Source organism: Anabrus simplex, chromosome 8 (assembly GCF_040414725.1).
Source record: "Anabrus simplex isolate iqAnaSimp1 chromosome 8, ASM4041472v1, whole genome shotgun sequence".
Lineage (NCBI taxonomy): Eukaryota > Metazoa > Arthropoda > Insecta > Orthoptera > Tettigoniidae > Anabrus > Anabrus simplex.
Genome location: NC_090272.1, coordinates 112,670,828 through 112,689,378, shown reverse-complemented (window position 1 = coordinate 112,689,378; position 18,551 = coordinate 112,670,828). Strand labels below are relative to the sequence as shown.

The window sequence follows — 18,551 nt, the reverse complement described above, 5'->3', positions numbered from 1 at the left end:
TCAAGAATGTCACTCTTTCATCCTCCACAGAAAATGCTATAAGCCAGTCTTCCATAGCAGAACATTTCTGCAGTGCAGACCATGAAATCCTCTTAGACCATGTGAAGGTCATCGTGCCTGTAAAAGACGTCTATGCTCAACTTTTAAGGGAAGCCATAGACCTAGAGCTGCGTCCAAATAACATCAACAGGGAAGATGGCTTCAATTGATCAAATACGTGGAGACCTGTACTCCAGAAATACATGCATAACCCCACCATGGCACAGCGCGACATACTGAAGAAACTGTTGACAGAGGGCAGTGAATCAGTAACGTCCCTCCCAACCACTACAGCACAGTGCGATGATCCCCGAGTCCAGATAGTGGGGGAGCCTTAGGTAGTATGGTGGTGACTTCCAAGTTCCTTCGAAGAACTTCTTTGCTCACTGTCGGAGGCAAACCTTCACATGCCCTGATGAAGGCCAATGTAATTTGGCTGAAAGCTCAGCTTGGTTAAATATATATAAGTGGCATTAATCCAGTTTGAATATTTATTTCTATATTTTAAAAAGCAAGACTGTTTTGCAAAACTTTGAAAAGATGCTGAAACAACATGGTAGAAACGGCAAGGTGCTAGAAGAAAGAATAAATAACGGAATACGTGATCAGTTCATTGCAATATGAAAACAACATGGACCGAGCTCGATAGCTGCAGTCGCTTAAGTGCGGCCAGTATCCAGTATTCGGGAGATAGTGGGTTCGAGCCCCACTGTCGGCAGCCCTAAAGATGGTTTTCCGTGGTTTCTCATTTTCACACCAGGCAAATGCTGGGGCTGTACCTTAATTAATGCCACGGCTGCTTCCTTCCAATTCCTAGGGCTTTCCTATCCCATCGTCGCCATAAGACATATCTGTGTCGGTGCGACGTAATGTAAATAGCAAAAAAAACAAAACAACAACATGGAATTATACACGACCAAACGCTATGAATCTGGGCGATGTCTTTTAAAGAACAAATTGATCCAAACAAAACCTTAACATTCAAAGCTTCCAAATCATGGCTGCAATGATTCAAGAGAAAAAAGCAAAGTTGTTTCTTGCAAGATCATGCATAAATTTGGCAGCAGATTTGTTGGTGATGCCACTGATATAGAAGAGAAAAGTGATGATTTTTTTTTTTTACAGAAGTAAGGCGTTTCATTGAAGAGTATAATTTTACACCAGAGCAGATAATTAGGCCTAATGCAGATCAGTCAAGACTTTGTAAAAAGATGGCACCCTTCTTCCACACATGTATGTTCTTGTCTCGGAACCCAGTAGGAAATTTCCATCAAGCGTGATACTTGAATTACCCAGTGTGAAAGCACATGCTAGCAAATCACCAAACATGACAAAACGGGATTTGGAAGTGTTCCTGAAACAAGTGTTATGGCTGGGTTTGCACAGCAGAGATCAAATTCTTCTTTTGGTTGATTCTTGGATAGCAAATAATGATGATGCTCTACACAATAAGACAGTTTCAGAAGATGTTAAATTTCACAAGAAGCTGATCACTGCAAAATGTACTGGATTGGTACAACCAGTGGACGTTTCTTTTTCTGTCTGTTCAAAAATATGTACGGTTTATCACAGATACGATAGTGTTATCGTCCACAGTTAAAAGTGTGGCAAAGAGAACAATTTCTTTGCATTCAGTGTTTGTGAACTTATTTTTGGCTAATAGATTCAAACAATTGATCCAATTTGCTTTCTTCAGGTGTGGTTACACCGATGAACATCCAGGATCATTTCAGACACCTTTTGAATAGTTTCGAGAGTGGTTTGAAAGAGGATTGTTTCAGAGATAACTGTGTTCAGCCTGCGTTCATTTGATGTGCTTACTGTGAAAGATGTTTATCTCTAGACCACGGATTACTTATCGACCTTCACGACTACTACACTTGACCCGCCATGGGTGCGTAATGTATTTAATTTCCAGTATTTAAATGTTACTGAATGCATTTGCTTGCCCATCTACAATATTCAGCTGCATTTGGACTAATTTGCATGTGGATTCCTGTCTTTATAGTCTGTATTTGGCAGCTCGTAGCTCCTATGCTTGTTGCTCATAGCAGCTGAAATTTTCATGGTATGCATACTTCGATTTTATCTATTCAACACACTAGATAGATTCAGAATGTGCGCAACAACAGTTGGGTACCCTTCCTTGTCAGATTTAATTTCCAATAAATAACTTAGGCCATAGGCATTTTCTTCCTAACTCAATTGTTTTCCAGGAAAAAGTTTTTTTTAGGCACATGTCTTACTTGATAAGAAATAAAATAATGGGCAGACTTACCAGAAAAGGAAAATAGGTATAGGATTGAGAATTTAAGTTCCTAAAAGATATTTATGTGCATTTTCTTTGGATAAGGGAGTTCAGTATGGCCAGGCGATAGTACGCCGGGGAAACGTCTAACGTTATAGTCATAATCCCATCTAATATAAAGGTAGGTAAGGGTTGTTCTGCCCGAAGGCAGGTCCGAACCTCCGCAGAGGTGTTCCTGAGCCGGAGTTTACGTGCGGTAGGGTGGCCAGTTCCTTTCCGCTCCTCCATTCCCTTACCCCCCACCAACAGCGTGTGGCAACCCATCCAACTCCTGACCACGCCCAATGTTGCTTAACTTCGGAGATCTCACGGGATCCGGTGTTCCAACACGGCTACGGCCGTTGGCCCATCTAATATAGAGCCTAATAAATGTCAAGCTCAAAAAAGTGTTTAGATGTTTGTCGAACTTCACATCCGAAGAACTTGATGCATCTAATTTAAATTTCACACAATATTAGAATATGACTTGGAATACAGTCGAACCTCCATTACATGAATTTTCAGTATTTCTAAGTAACTTGAATTTCCTGACCATTTGACCTATTCTTCACGTGTATTTATTTCCCTATTACTCGAAATTTGGTTACACAAATTTCTTGACTTCTCGAAACGAACATGTCCTCCCTTGAAGCAAAAAATACTGTGTAACTCCAATTTTTTGCAACATTAACTGTGCAATACAGCATTTGTGGTTTGTGAGGAACAGTTAACAAGTAAAGAAAGGGTTACAGTGATGCTGAGAGGTAATATAATGGGGACCGAAAAACGAAAACTTTAGTGATCAGAAAATCGGCGACGCCTCGCTGTTTCTCGGGTGTGAATTAATTACCGGTCACGTACAAAGGCAACCCCCGAAGTAGTGGATGACAAGCTCCATTTACGAACCTCGGCTGCATGGTATTGACAAGAAGTTTTAACGTGAAGGGAGGAAAGGTTAACAGTAACAAACAGAAGAGACTCACAGATTTTTTCCAAAGGTGTTAACGGAGGTATGTTTCTTGTTTCAGTACTGTGTGTACTGTATCCTGCCTTCTAAAAAAGTTACTATAGTAAGGGTTATAAATAAGTGATGCCGTAAAATAGAGTTTCAGGAAAATATTTAAAATACTTTTTTGTCCTTCCTTGATAAAAAACAAAATAATGAGAAAATGTATTAGAAAAAAAAAACAGGATTGAGAATTTAAGTTTCAAAAAGATGTTCATGATGAAACGGGAATGCCCTGCGAGCATTCACGTTCATGTATTTCTTGAGAAGAACACCCTAACATCCGACTGTATGGATTTAAAACAAGCGCCGAGCGCGCAGGCATCATGGGGGACAGCATGCGAGCGAGCGCTGCTACAGAGTGCCAGCCAAGGCCAGGTGATGTCACACCGAAAGTTCCATTCGATTCTATGTCATTTCATCACGAACGGAAGGTGAAATCGTAATTTCGAGAACGTCGCCTTGTAGGCCTGGACAACAAATGCTACTACCCAAAATTTCATTAAAATCGGTGGAAGGATGGCCGAGATATGAATTTTTTTGAAGGTCATATTTCCAGTCTCGCCGTCCGACCTTGAATAATATAAGGAGGTCGCCAGCCTCGAAGAGATAAGAGTGTGTCAGTGTGTCACAGTACTTCGTCATGAACCAGTCGTGTCGCTGATGTGATACCGTTCGTTACTCTGTCCGGCTAAAGACCGGGGTTCGAAAGTACGTAATACGAGTGTTGAAAGCCTTCTTTGTGGACTCTAACTTTGCGTGTAAGCGAAAGCTTATTCTGATAATATCGGTCTGTCGAGCCGAGTAACATTATTTTGTTTCATGAATTGTGTAATTGAAGAGACTGTACAGTAATCACTTGTTATTTTGAAACTGTGCTTACAGGACTTAGGGCATAAAGACTGTGCTTTAGTTGTTTCCTCTACAGGAGACTGTGTTAGGCTATTTTGTAAAAATGTGCCCTGGTGAAAGAACAATGTTTTTATTGACAGTGTCACTTTGTTTCTTAAAAGACAGTGCCTACTTTTCTTTCAAAGACTGTGTCAATTACTCCGTGAGAAAAACAGTGCCGACATTTTTTTTCATAAAACTGTGCCAACCTTCATTTTCAAAAGACTGTGTCAATCCATTTCACAGAACTGTGCTAACATTTACCTTCATAAACCTGTGCCGATATTTCCTTTCAAGGACAGTCCTGATTTATGAAATACGGTACCTTTATTTCTTTTCAAGGGACTGTGTGTGTGTACTCATTACAAACAGTGCAGAGACTGTGTCCGAAGGACTTAATTTATTTTCTTTTGCACTGAGATTAAGTGAAGTGGTAAACCATCCTATCTCAGAAAGTTCCAGATTATTTTTATTGCGTATCACTTCTAGTTCGATAGCGACTATTGCACGAGCAATATTAATCATTCTCACAGAACTGTGATTTTGAATTTGTCTCTTTTTTTTTTCTTTTCAAATGTGCGTCTAACACCATTTGTAGTGGAACTTATTCGGCCAGTAAACAGTGTCTTGCCATAATTTGCAGTGCAGTGCGGTAGAGAAGTGTAGTATCAGATTCCATTGACATTTTGTGCGAAAGTTTTACATCTCTGCTCCTTGCATAGGACTTAGTGGAATACAAAACTCAACAAGTATTCCACGCTGCACTATCATCAGACGACCGCCCCAGCTTTGAGTCTCCTTCAACATCAACGGCGAACAACCGCCGTGGGACGACACCGACACCGCAGAACAACGCCTTCTCCACATCTTTGAGGACATTCAAACTATTTGTCTGTAAAAGATGATATAATTTCTATGCATTTTTTGAATAAACTGCAAGTTCCACTTTAAATATGAACTCATTTCACTACCCTTCTCTCGTACTCTCTAAAGCATGAACCGTATATGCCTTGGCGTTATCCATGCTCTCCACAAAACTGAAGTACGGGCGTTCCTGTTTAAATATGTATTATCTCTGGATTTGAGCAAATTTGGTATGGGCAGGGGAGAGTACTCCGAGGAAACATCTAACGATGTTATTTCACAGCAACTGGAAAATATACTGTATGTTTGGATGCTAGTGCAACTATCACGTCTGAAAGACTTCATGCATCTGGATTATATTCCACACACATTTGGAGAGTATTACTTGGAATAAGATGTAGACTACTTCCTACTATGTACCGGGCAAGTTGGCCGTGCATTAGGGGCACGCAGCTGTGAGCTTGCATCCAGGAGATAGTGGGTTCGAACCCCACTGTCATTAGTCCTGAAGATGGTTTTCCGTGGTTTCCCATTTTCAAACCAGGCAAATGCTGGCCTGTACCTTAATTAAGACCATGGCCGCTTTCTTCCCATTCCTAGCCCTGGGCCGATGACCTCGATGTTAGGCCCCTTTAAACAACAAACAAACAACATTCCTAGCCCTTTCTTATCCAATCGTCGCTGTAAGACCTTTCTGTGTCGGTGCAACGTAAAGCAAGTTAGAAAAAAAACAAAAAAAAAGTAACTTACTACTATGCTGTCTCTTAAGAGCACCATTCAGCAAAAGAGTATTTGATAAAAGTTTGAATAAAATGTATGTCTAGGACTGTTAAAATTGAATGTGCTGTGTGTTTGGTCCTAATCAAAGATAAAGCCCACGAAGTATAGGCCTACTTCAATCAATCAATACTGATCTGGATTTAGGGCAGTCGCCCAGGTGGCAGATTCCCTATCTGTTGTTTTCCTAGCCTTTTCTTAAATGATTTCAAAGAAATTGGAAATTTATTGAACATCTCCTTTAGTAAGTTATTCCAATCCCTAACCCCCTTCCTATAAATTAATATTTGCCCAAATTTGTCCTCTTTAATTCCAACTTTATCTGCATATTGTGATCTTTCCTACTTTTAAAGATGCCACTCAAACTTATTCGTCTACTAATGTCATTCCACGTCATCTCTCCGCTGACAGCTCGGAACATACCACTCATGATACAAATTCTTATAATTTTGTTAGATAGGTCCTACCACCTATTCAATACAATAATAACGTAATAAAAACTTACATATTTATTAAGTTGTTAATATGGTACATGTTTCGCTCCTTTTTCATGAGCATCATCTGCCAATTATCATTTACTTAAGGTTATATTAATTTTTTTAAAAGTTGATAATTGCCTATGTTATGAACATTCAACTTGTTCTCGATGTTGCTGGAGTAACATTTGTACAAAATGTGCTGTATTGGCATTAATCTTATGTTGTAAATACGAGAGTATTGTTTATGAACAAACTTGTCGGTACATTTTGTACAAATGTTACTCCCGCAACATCGAGAACAAGTTGAATGTTCATAACATAGACAATTATCAACTGTAAAAAAGAAAAAAAATTGTTAAGCAACAAAGTTTCAATGACAATCATACAAGTCAAGCAACATTGAATCAATACAATTAGCCAGATCTCAAAAGGTTTTTAAAATAATTTTAAAGGATGTTCTCCAGATGAGTTTCGTCAATAAAATATTAGACTTAGATAGATTTTAGACAAATATGTTTTAACTTAAAGGCATAATTTTATTGTTATATGACTTGTAAAATATTATAAGATTTGTCAGTCAGGTTTACAAGCATAATTTAATCCAATAGAATAAATTCACAATCTTATATAATCTTAAGTAAATGATAATTGGCTGATGATGCTCACGAAAAAGGAGCGAAACATGTACCATATTAACAACTTAATAAATATGTAAGTTTTTATTACGTCATTATTGTATTGAATAGGTGGTATTTAACAAAATTATAAGAATTTGTATCACAAGTAGATCTTCAATACGGACCAAAAAAGAAAAGAAATTTATAACCTGCAACATACCACTTAGTCGAGCAGCTCGTCTTCTTTCTCTCAGTTCTTCCCAGCCCAAACTTTGCAATATTTTTGTAACACTACTCTTTTGTCGGAAATCACCCAGAACAAATCCAGCTGCTTTTCTTTGGATTTTTTCCAGTTCTTGAATCAAGTAATCCTGGTGAGGGTCCCATACACTGGAACCATACTCTAGTTGGGGTCTTACCCCTTTACATCCTTACTGGTACTACAACCCCTAAACACCCTCATAACCATGTGCAGAGATCTGTACCCTTTATTTACAGTCCCATTTGTGTGATTACCCCAATAAAGATCTTTCCTGATATTAACACCTAGATACTTACAGTGATCCCCAAAAGGAACTTTCACCCCATCAACGCAGTAATTAAAACTGAGAGGACTCTTCCTATTTGTGAAACTCACAACCTGACTTTGAATGTACTGTAACTTACATTTTGTTATTATAATTTCCATTTATTTTACTTCATTATTCTGCTATATATTATGCTGCTTAAGAATATTCTGATCAGTGCAATTCAGTATTAACTGTCCTCTTTCTGCCATGGACAAAACACAATACAGGCTATTTAAAAAAAATATTGCCATGTCTTTTATACCTCATAAACAGGTTGGAACAGGATCATGCGTTTATCTTTTGGAGAGAAGCCTGATACATGACAAAGTATTTGAGATTGATTCAGTTGGTCATAACGTGTGCCAGCTCCATGATCTAGGAGTAGTAAGTCTGCATCTTACTTGGAGGCCTTGGGTTTGATTCCCAGCCAGATCAGGAATTTTTACCTGGATTGAGGGTTGGTTTGAGGTCTGTTCAGCCTACATGAGAACATTTGTGGAGCTATGTGATAGCGAGGTAGCGGCCCTGGTCTAGAAAGCCAAGATTAAAGACCAAGAGGATACATTGTGTTGATCAAGTATCACCTTGTAATCTATAGGGCTTTATGGGCTGAACAGCGGTCGCTTGATTTTTGGTCATAACATTATGACATCACCATTGTAGTGCTTCAATTGCCACTAACTCATGGAATGTTTGGAAGTGGGAGAATTAGCGTGAGGGCAGTGGGCAAATGAAAGAAAACACCCTGAAACTTCATAAGTCAAATCAATGTAATTATGTGGTATGGGTAATCTAAACAGAGCATTTGTACATCTTTGCATCCACACATGTATGTGTATGTTCAGTCCTCAGCCCGAAGGCTGGTTGGATCTTCAACAGCTCCACCATTAGCTGTCATGGATGGTCTAGGAATCACTGAAGAGGTGTACTAGTGAAATGAGGAATGAGGTAGTTTCCCCATTGGCTTTCCTTGCTGAGCTAGAAGTTGCTATTACATGTCAGTCTGCTAAGCCCACTGAAATGCATGCACCAACCGACCCTGAGAGCAACATTTTCATACCATTCATAGCAGGGACTGGCTGCTTAAGGAATAGCATTACTGGCATTGCTTAAACCTCAGTTACTTTCATATTGTCAAAGCCAAGGATAAGAACGAGACAGATCAATGAAAGTAACAAAATTGCTCTAGTCCATACCACATCTATTGCACTGTAAGCAGCAGGTCTTGCCAACAAAGGCATACCCACCCATAAAATTGTAAAAATGGAACTTGCATTGCTCTATGTATCCTGTAATACACAAACAACTTGTGAAGCTCAGTTAAACTCTCTCTTCCCTACATAGATTAGTACCAGTCAATTATGTTTTGCTGTATCTCATTACAACATACGTTACTATGTATTGATGTTTACTCCACCATGTTCTTTAGGGTCATATTGGTGGAGGGAATTCATAACTTTTTGACCTCTGCTAACTAGCAGCTCACTATATAGATACCCAAGAGAGAGATTTGAAATGCTTAACCTTTTTCCATTTACTCTTGCCTTCTTGCTTTAATTAACTTGGAGTAAAAAATTGCAAATAAATGTCTATAATAATGTTTTATCCAGAACCCTTGTATAAGTATATTGTAATATTTGCTGAGAATTTGGATTTCAGAGTACATGATGGTGAAAAGAGGGCCAATAAGGACTACAACAGCTGACTGGAATACATGATCTAAGAGGAAAAGAATGTGAGATGCCCTGGAAGACCACAAGCAGAAGGTGCCTGTGAGTAGGTTAATTTAATTTTAGATTATATTTGTTTCAGGGGCATAGACCAGTGGCGGTGGTGGGGGGAGCTTACTGGGGTTTAGAACCCCTCCCATGGACATTTTACAAAAGAAAATAAACAGAAACTGAAAATAAACAAGTGAATATCGACTCAATAGGTTGGCTGTTTTGAACATTCACAGACACATAATTGTAAAACCAACAGATCTCTTGAATCTATTTTCTAAGAAGCCACAAAAGTTGGGTTTTTGATTGTAATCTGAACATTCCATTCACTGTAAAACTGTTGACCTTTATCATATTGTTCTTTCTTGGTATGTTAATGTAAGATCTTGTAATGTACTATCACAGATATTTTCATGTATTTAAGAAATTGCGTTACGAGAAACTTCTATTACGCTCTCTCACAAGACTTTTACAGACACTTGAAGTGCGCCTGCGCTGTGAGTCGAGTGTATTGTTTCTACATTGGTTGTTCCCCCTCCTGTCCCTTCCCCTTCCCTTCTCAAATGTAGTTTTAGTGGCTGGTTGTATCCAGCGTTAGATTCTCACTAATTATTTGTCGCTCTCTTGAGCAACTACTGGGAGGTTCCTTTCGAACCCAAGGCTTCTGGGCTGTGAACATCGGAGCGTAAGTCGTGAGTGAATGTTGTATGTGTGTGTATTGAGTGAGAGGTTAATGCTTGTGGCCGCGAATGGGTGTGTAAGTGGATTTGAGTTGTGCTTGTGTGTGTGCTGTGCTGTTTGGATGGGCCGGGTCCGTAGTCCAGGGGCCTATGGCCAGTCGAAGGCCGTTTCTTTTTCTTTAATGTTAACGTTTAGTATTACTTTCTAGTACTACTTGTTTCCATTATATTTTCTGGGGAAAATGGATCTTCTGTTCTCTCTTGTATGTAAGAGGCCAATAGGAGTTTATTGGTTTACCTTTGAAAGAGTGCTTCTTTTATAATGTTGTACATATGTTGTTGTCAGTAAATAAAAGACGGATGGATTTACAGATGGAAAGCTCCCTAACCTCGGTCCACCTAGCTTCCTCTCTGGGCATGTTCCTATTTTCCTAGGGCCCTAATGCTAGCACCTTCTCAGGTAAAGGCCACTTATTGCTTTATTAAGAGAATGTCTTGGTAACTGCTGTTTTCGCCAAGTTTCGGTAATATACTATTGGTCTCTTACATACAAGAGAGAACAGAAGATCCATTTTCCCCAGAAAATATAATGGAAACAAGTAGTACTAGAAAGTAATACTAAACGTTAACATTAAAGAAAAAGAAACGGCCTTCAACTGGCCATAGGCCCCTGGACTACGAACCCGGCCCATCCAAACAGCACAGCACACACAGAAGCACAACTCAAATCCACTTACACACCCATTCGCGGCCACAAGCATTAACCTCTCACTCAATACACACACATACAACATTCACTCACGACTTAAGCTCCGATGTTCGCAGCCCAGAAGCCTTGGGTTCGAAAGGAACCTCCCAGTAGTTGCTCAAGAGAGCGACAAATAATTAGTGAGAATCGAACGCTGGATACAACCAGCCACCAAGACTACGTTTGAGAAGGGAAGGGGAAGGGACAGGAGGGGGAACAACCAATGTAGAAACAATACACTCGACTCACAGTGCAGGCGCACTTCAAGTATCTGTAAAAGTCTTGTAAGAGAGCGTAATAGAAGTTTCTCGTAACGCAATTTCTTAAATACATGAAAATATCTGTGATATCAACCACGCTCTGCTACCACCTGAGAAGGTGCTAGCATTGCGGCCTAGGAAAATAGGAACATGCCCAGAGAGGAAGCTACGTGGACCGAGGTTAGGGAGCTTTCCATCTGTAAATCCATCCGTCTTTTATTCACTGACAACAACATATGTACAACATTATAAAAGAAGCACTCTTTCAAAGGTAAACCAATAAACTCCTATTGGCCTTTTACATACAAGAGAGAACAGAAGATTCATTTTCCCCAGAAAATATAATGGAAACAAGTAGTACTAGAAAGTAATACTAAACGTTAACATTAAAGAAAAAGAAACGGCCTTCAACTGGCCATAGGCCCCTGGACTACGAACCCGGCCCATCCAAACAGCACAGCACACACAGAAGCACAACTCAAATCCACTTACACACCCATTTGCGGCCATAAGCATTAACCTCTCACTCAATACACACACATACAACATTCACTCACGACTTACGCTCCGATGTTCGCAGCCCAGAAGCCTTGGGTTCGAAAGGAACCTCCCAGTAGTTGCTCAAGAGAGCGACAAATAATTAGTGAGAATCTAACGCTGGATACAACCAGCCACCAAGACTACGTTTGAGAAGGGAAGAGGAAGGGACAGGAGGGGGAACAACCAATGTAGAAACAATACACTCGTCTCACAGCGCAGGCGCACTTCAAGTGTCTGTAAAAGTCTTGTGAGAGAGCGTAATAGAAGTTTCTCGTAACGCAATTTCTTAAATACATGAAAATATCTGTGATAGTACTGCATCTGAATATCAACATTATTAACTCGTATTCATGTTTTTATGACAACACTCATCCATGCGCACACCACACATGCACAAGCACTTTCATTACGTTCTATCATCATTTTGTAAATATAACCAGGGCTTTAGTCGAGGATATACACAAGTATATGCCGTGTGGCCTCTGCTTAACTCCACTCATTAGAGTATGCCTCCTGATTTCTTGCTTATACCCTCTGCTTTGGTTTCTTTTCTTTTCCATTTCGCCATTCCATCAATGAGATTTAACTCTCCAACTCTGGTTGTAATCACGTGTATTGGAGATTCAGCCTAATGAATATTCACAGACGCATAATTGTAAAACCAGCAAATCTCTTGAATCTATTTTCTAAGAAGCCTCAAAGTTGGATTTAGATTGTAATCTGAACATACCATTCGCTGTAAAACTGTTGACCTTTATCATATAGTTTTGCAACAAATGGTATGTTTGGAATCATCAAACAGGAACTCCATGAAAAATCAGCAATAATAGTGCCTTGAAATCTTCAAATAATCCATAACTTAGGAGCACCACGTTACATCCATTATAATGTCAACCCAAGAGAAGCCAAAACCCCATCAATCAAGCAATAGACCCATCCCCCATTGAATGTGATCCCACTCACACAATTCACAAAAGAAAAGTGAAAACAAAAGAGGGAGGATGGTTACATAATTAGCTCAGACCCCATATAACAGAAACAAAATAAGACTAACAAGGAACAAGGCACACAGGAAGAATGCAAGAATTAAGAAAACAAGTGCAGTTGAGTTTCATAAGAACAGAATTCACAGAAATATCTCCATTCCTGTGACATACTAAAAGAGTAAGCTGTTATAATCATGTGAGTGTGGTGAAATTCAGAAAGATTTTGGAATTATTACAGAAAATGTGATTTGTCTTCAGGATGGTGGTCCTAATGATACCTATAGGGGTGAACAAGATCTGCCATTATTAAATTAGTAACAAGATACCCGTGCTTCGCTACGGCTTTAAAATGAAAGATATTATTCAAAGTTTTACATTTTGGAGAGTCCACTGTCAGCTGAGTCTGTAAAACATGTCCTCAGTTCGTACGTCAAATGGTTTTGGGGAAATGGTTATTTATTTTCTAATCTCTCACTCACATGAATCCCGTATGGATGAATTTGAATGTTTTAAACCATATCTGATTTAACGTCTAGGACGTAAAACCACCAATCTGTGAAATTTTTATTTTGTACGTTGAACAGTAATGGAGGAATGAATACCTTTTTAAGGGTTGGGATGTTTTGAAATATTTATTAACATCTAGGATATAGAAGACCACCCTTCATAAAAAATAAAAAAAAAAGTTATGTTCATGCCTAGAACGGTTTCAGAAGAATGGATATTGTTTTTGAGAGCCAACTATCATCTAAACCTCTTAGGGGTGAAATGTTTTGAAGTAAACGGTATTTTAAACCTAAGACATAAAAGAAGACCCTTCTTGTACAATTACAACTTTGTACACCAAACGGTTTTGGAGCGATGAATAATTTAGTTTACGGAGCTAACCTCATTTGACACTTTAGCGGTGGAACGTTTTAAAATATTTCTTATTTCACACTTATGATTTAAAATATATACCGCTATTTGGAATGTTGTCTTCGTACGTTAAACCGCTTCGGAGGAAGGAATTAATATATCTGTTTTTGAATCTTAATCCCCATTTAACTCTCTGAGGGGTTAAATTTGTTTCAAACCTTCTGTTATTTCACACCTAGGATATCATTTGACATTTTAACTTTGTAATTCAGATGGTTTCATATAAACGTATGTTTTTGTCGTCATTCCTCATCCCAAGTAAAACCCTTTAGGGGTGTATTGTTTTAAGTCCACTTGTTATTTGTTTCCTCATAAAAATAATTCAACTCCTTTTACACCCACTTTAAGTTGATTTCCCTCCCCCCCCCCCCCCCCCATCAAAACTGCATGTTTCCTTACTTTTAAAGGAGATTCCAAATAACAATTTTCACATCCGTAACATCCTTCATTTTTGTAATATAAGTATCCTCATACAAAGAAGTAAACTCATTTTTCAGTTCATTTACCCACCCTTAATTGGATTTTCCAAAAACAAAAGAATGCATGTTTATTTTTAAAGAAAATTCCAAATATAAAGTTTCATTTCTTTACATCTTAAGTTTTTGAAATATAAGTATCCTCATAATAAAAATTTAACTGCTTTTCACTTCTTTTTAACCCCATTTTAGTGGATTTTATGAAAACAAAATGATACATGTTTATTTTTAAAGGAGATTCCAAATACCAATTTTCATGACTATAACATCTTCAATTTTTGAGATATAAATATCCACATAAAAGGTTTTCAACCCCTTCACTTTTTTTCACCCCTCTTAACAGGAATTTCCGAAAACAAAAAATATGTGTTTCTATAATTTTAAAGCAGATTCCAAATACCAATTTTCACGTCTGTGATATCTTCAGATTTTGAGATACCAGTATCCTAATAAAAATAATTTAACCCCTCTTTCACTCCTTTTTACTCACCCCCCCCCCCCCAAAGTGAAATTTCCGAAAACAAAACAGTTACTTTATTTTTAAAAGATTAAAAATACCAATTTTTACATCTGTGACATGTTCTGTTTTAGAGATATACTCATTTTAAAAACTCACACCCTTTGTCAGTCCTGTTCTCTCCGCCCTCCCCAAGTAGTTTTTCCAAAAACAAAAAAATATGTGTTTCTTTATTTTTAAAGGAGATTCCAAGTAAATCTTTTCATGGCTGTAACATCTTCAGTTTTTGAGTTATAAGTATCCACATCAAAATAATTAAACCCCTTTTTCAGTCCCTTTTACACCCTCCCCCCCACTGAAGTGTATTTTTCCTAAGACAAACAAATACGTGTTACTTTTATTTTTAAAAGAGATTAAAAATACCAATGTTCATGTCTGTAACGTGTTAAGTTTTTTTTTTGTATATACTGTATATATGCTCATTTTAAAAATTTACCCCCTTTAACACTTCCCCTTAAGTGGATTTTCAGAAAACAAATTATGCATATTCCTTTACTTTTACAGGAAATTCCAAATACCAGTTTTCACATCTGTAACATGTTATAAAATGCGTGTTTGTTTATTTTTAAAGGAGATTCCAAATATCAATTTTCATTATTGTAACATCTTCAGTTTTTGAGATATAAGTATCCACATAAAAGGTATTCAACTCCTTTTTCACTTTTTTTTCACCCTGTTAACAGGATTTTCCAAAAACAAAAAAAGATGTGTTCCTTTATTTTAAATATAGATTCCAAATATCAATTTTTCATGTCTTCAAACTGTTCAGTTTTTGAGATAGAGGTACACTCATTTTAAAAATTCACCCCCCTTTTCACCCCCTTAGCGGTGGAATATCCAAAATTCCTCCCTTAGTGAGCACCTACATTGTAATATGAATGTATCCCCAAAATTTCATTTCTTTATGTCCAGTAGTTTTGGCTCGGCGATGATGAATCAGTCAGTCAGGACAAGTTATTTTATATATATAGATTTTCTGACCCAACAGTTATAGATGAATCACCCTAGAATGTTCACTTTTTAAAATACTGACTGGACTTATAACTACAAGACTCTCATCTTTAGTGGATGGTTTTCTTCCAGAAGACCAATTTGTCTTCAGACAGGGTAGGCCCACTCTTCAGGCTATTCAGTGTCTTCAGGAAGATACAGAGATAGCCCTGCCAAGGCCCAAGGAAAAACTAACTATATGCCATCTTCATTTATTTCACAAAAGCTTTCAATACTAGCAATAGAAATATACTCATAGAGAAATTGGAAACTTCGCTCGGTGATTAGAATTTTCTATGCAGGATCATGGAAATATTCTAAATAACAACTTTATTGAAATCAATGACGGTCTTACTTACTCAAACCTATAAGACAGAATATTGGAGTCCTGCAGGGTGACCCTTTGCGTCCCCTTTTATTCATAACAGCCACAGCAGATGTTATTCAGTCTGTGTACTTAGAAAATCCAGATAAGCTGCAAACGTACATCTATGCGGATGATATGGTTTTAACGTCAGCGTCACAGGAAATGCTTCAAACATCCTTCACTCAACTGACAGACTGGGCGGAAAGAAATAAACTCCTCCTAAAAGAGGATAAGACCATGTCGATGTCCTTTAGACAAGGTGGAAAGCAAGCAGTCTTTCTATACAAGTAACACAGGTATCTACTGTGACCAAGTTTAAATACCTAGGCATAACATTCCAAAGCCATGGCAATGTTTTTACCCTACATGTGAAAGACAAGGTAAAAGCAGCAATACAATCAATGAATGACATAAAGCAGCTCAGCAAATTATCCCTTGAAACAGCTATTAAGCTGTTCAGTGTGAAGGTATCACCAGTCATTACATATGCTCTAGAAAACATCTGGACATATCTCACAAAGAAACATTAGATATCGAAAGTGTAAAATAAACTTTTCTGGAAAAGGCCCTTTGCTTGTCAAAATTCACGCCATCCCGTCTTGTATATGTGCTAGCCAGGGAATTATACTACATAGAGGAACTGTGGTTTAAGCCGCTACTTCCAGCCGCTTCCAGCTACCTTAATGCCCTACAAGATTTATCGGCAAAGAGAGCGGAAATCTGGGACAACTTCTTTACCACTGATGTGATGTTCTCACAAGACTGGAAACTAGCAAATTACGAGCTGCGGTACACTGTAACTAGGTTCACAGTGCATGGTTTCCACCGCAAGTTATGCAGAAGATCACCGTTTCATCACCCTGACTCAGACTGTGTATGCTTTTGTTGCGGGGAGCCATGTGGTAGATACCATGCCACTTCCGGTAGACAGAGACGTGAATCACTGACAAAGTTTTGTTTAACAGTATTGTAAGACTTTATATGGCCATTGGCTGCAATTAAACTTTCATTCAAAATGCTATCTTGAAAATCCAAGAAAATCAGAAACATAAAATTAAAGTGAGGAGGAAATAAAACTATAATAAAAATGGAGCATGCAGCTTAGATCAAAATATTTCAAAATAGGGAGAACATGATTTAAATTTTGAAGCAAATCCAGAAGAGAAATAAAAGAAAGGATAACAATTAAAATATAAATAACAAAAGGTAACATTAGAATTTGAAACATTATAAAGAAAAGATGCATTTCAACACACAGCACGAGAAAAATCGTTAGCATAAATAATCATAATAAAACACTGCCACAAAATTTTGAGGTATGGTTGCAGGTCAAAAAATTATTTAATTATGGCAGATCTTGTTCACCCTATAGGTATCATTAGGACCACCATCTTGAAGACAAATCACATTTTCTGTAATCATTACAAAATTTTCTGAATTTCACCACAATCACATGCTTAAATCATATCACTCACATGATTATAACATTTTATTGATCATACTCACTGGAAATTCAGTACTTAGGGTTGGTATACCTTACCACTTGTTGAGTTCTAATTGCATCATTCAAAAGTTGTTGGAAAATGTAATGTTCCTTAATGCAAAAATTAGATCAAAAGTTGATCTATCTCTTCTAAATCTATATTTCTCTTCCTCCATTTCCTTATCATTCTAAGTCTTCCCTCCAATATCCTCTCAAAATCTTTGCTTCATGTGAAATGAGGGTGATTACCTTATAGTTGCTACATTCTTGAACACTGGGATTATCTGACCCTTCCTCCAATCTTCTGGTACTTCTTTTTCCTTTCATATCACTCAAAATTAATCTTATATCCAATGTAACACTACTGGTCCTGCTGCCTTTATCATTTCTGTAATTACCTCATCCACACCTGATGCTTTGCCACTTTTCATCCTTTTTTTTAATAGCACCTTCTACAGTGGAACCTCGATTATCCGTCCCTGGAAACTATGTTTCCCGGATTATGCGTTCAAATTACGTGGTCCTGCGAGCATAGTAATTAAATCACGTTGTAAAAATCCTGCATAATTCGTTTCAAGAAGAAACGATTTCCCGGATCAACAGTTCAGAAATTTCTCTCATCAACGCTGAATTCTCGATTAAGCATTTTGCAATAAACTGTATCTCATGAAAGGACGGCTATAGCGAGCTTATGGATCTTGGCGTGAACGCCCCGTCATTGCCATAGGCCTAATTAGAGCAAGTACGGGAAAAGCGATCGGCGGTGAACTTGCATAAGGGACCATCTTAGCATCGCATTTGGGTGGTATTGTTTAGAGAATCTCGGAAATAATAAAGCAGAGAGTGGCCACAACATTTGTAAGGATACGCAGCGCATTTCAACAGCTCTATTGGGGAAGGGACGAGTTTCATCAAATGTTCGCACTTATAGAACGTCCACATTATGTCCAGGGTTAGATGTTTATATTTTTACGTTTTTCGATTGTATTGAAGAACAGCTTTTCGGCACTTTCCTTGGGGCACTGTATAGGAACTGGGCTTGCAAGCAGGAATCGAAACTGCTCCTTCTTAACACAAATGTAGTATTTTAATATTATCGTACACGATTATGTTATCGAACCAGGACAGATGTTGCACCTTACATACATAAAGCCATGGGAGGTCTTCAGATTGCCTATTACTGCTTTGATCCTAATATAAGGCTGGCAATATTACGTTTTCGTGTTAAAATGTCAAAAACCGCAGTTGCTTTATTTCCACACGTTACATTTATATGGTTTGTATCATTTCCAACTCTTACTGCCATGTGCAGCGAGCGCGGCTTTCAGCTGAGCTC

The 18,551-nt window shown here is 38.0% G+C and overlaps 1 long non-coding RNA gene across 1 annotated transcript in view; it reads left to right on the top strand.

The window, feature by feature from the left end:
- Positions 1-18,551, top strand: part of LOC137501889 (uncharacterized) — a 42,310-nt gene that overhangs the window by 4,439 nt on the left and 19,320 nt on the right. Inside the window, exon 2 of the long non-coding RNA XR_011018677.1 lies at positions 9,189-9,301. This is a non-coding gene — a long non-coding RNA (uncharacterized lncRNA). The remainder of the gene's footprint in view (positions 1-9,188; positions 9,302-18,551) is intronic.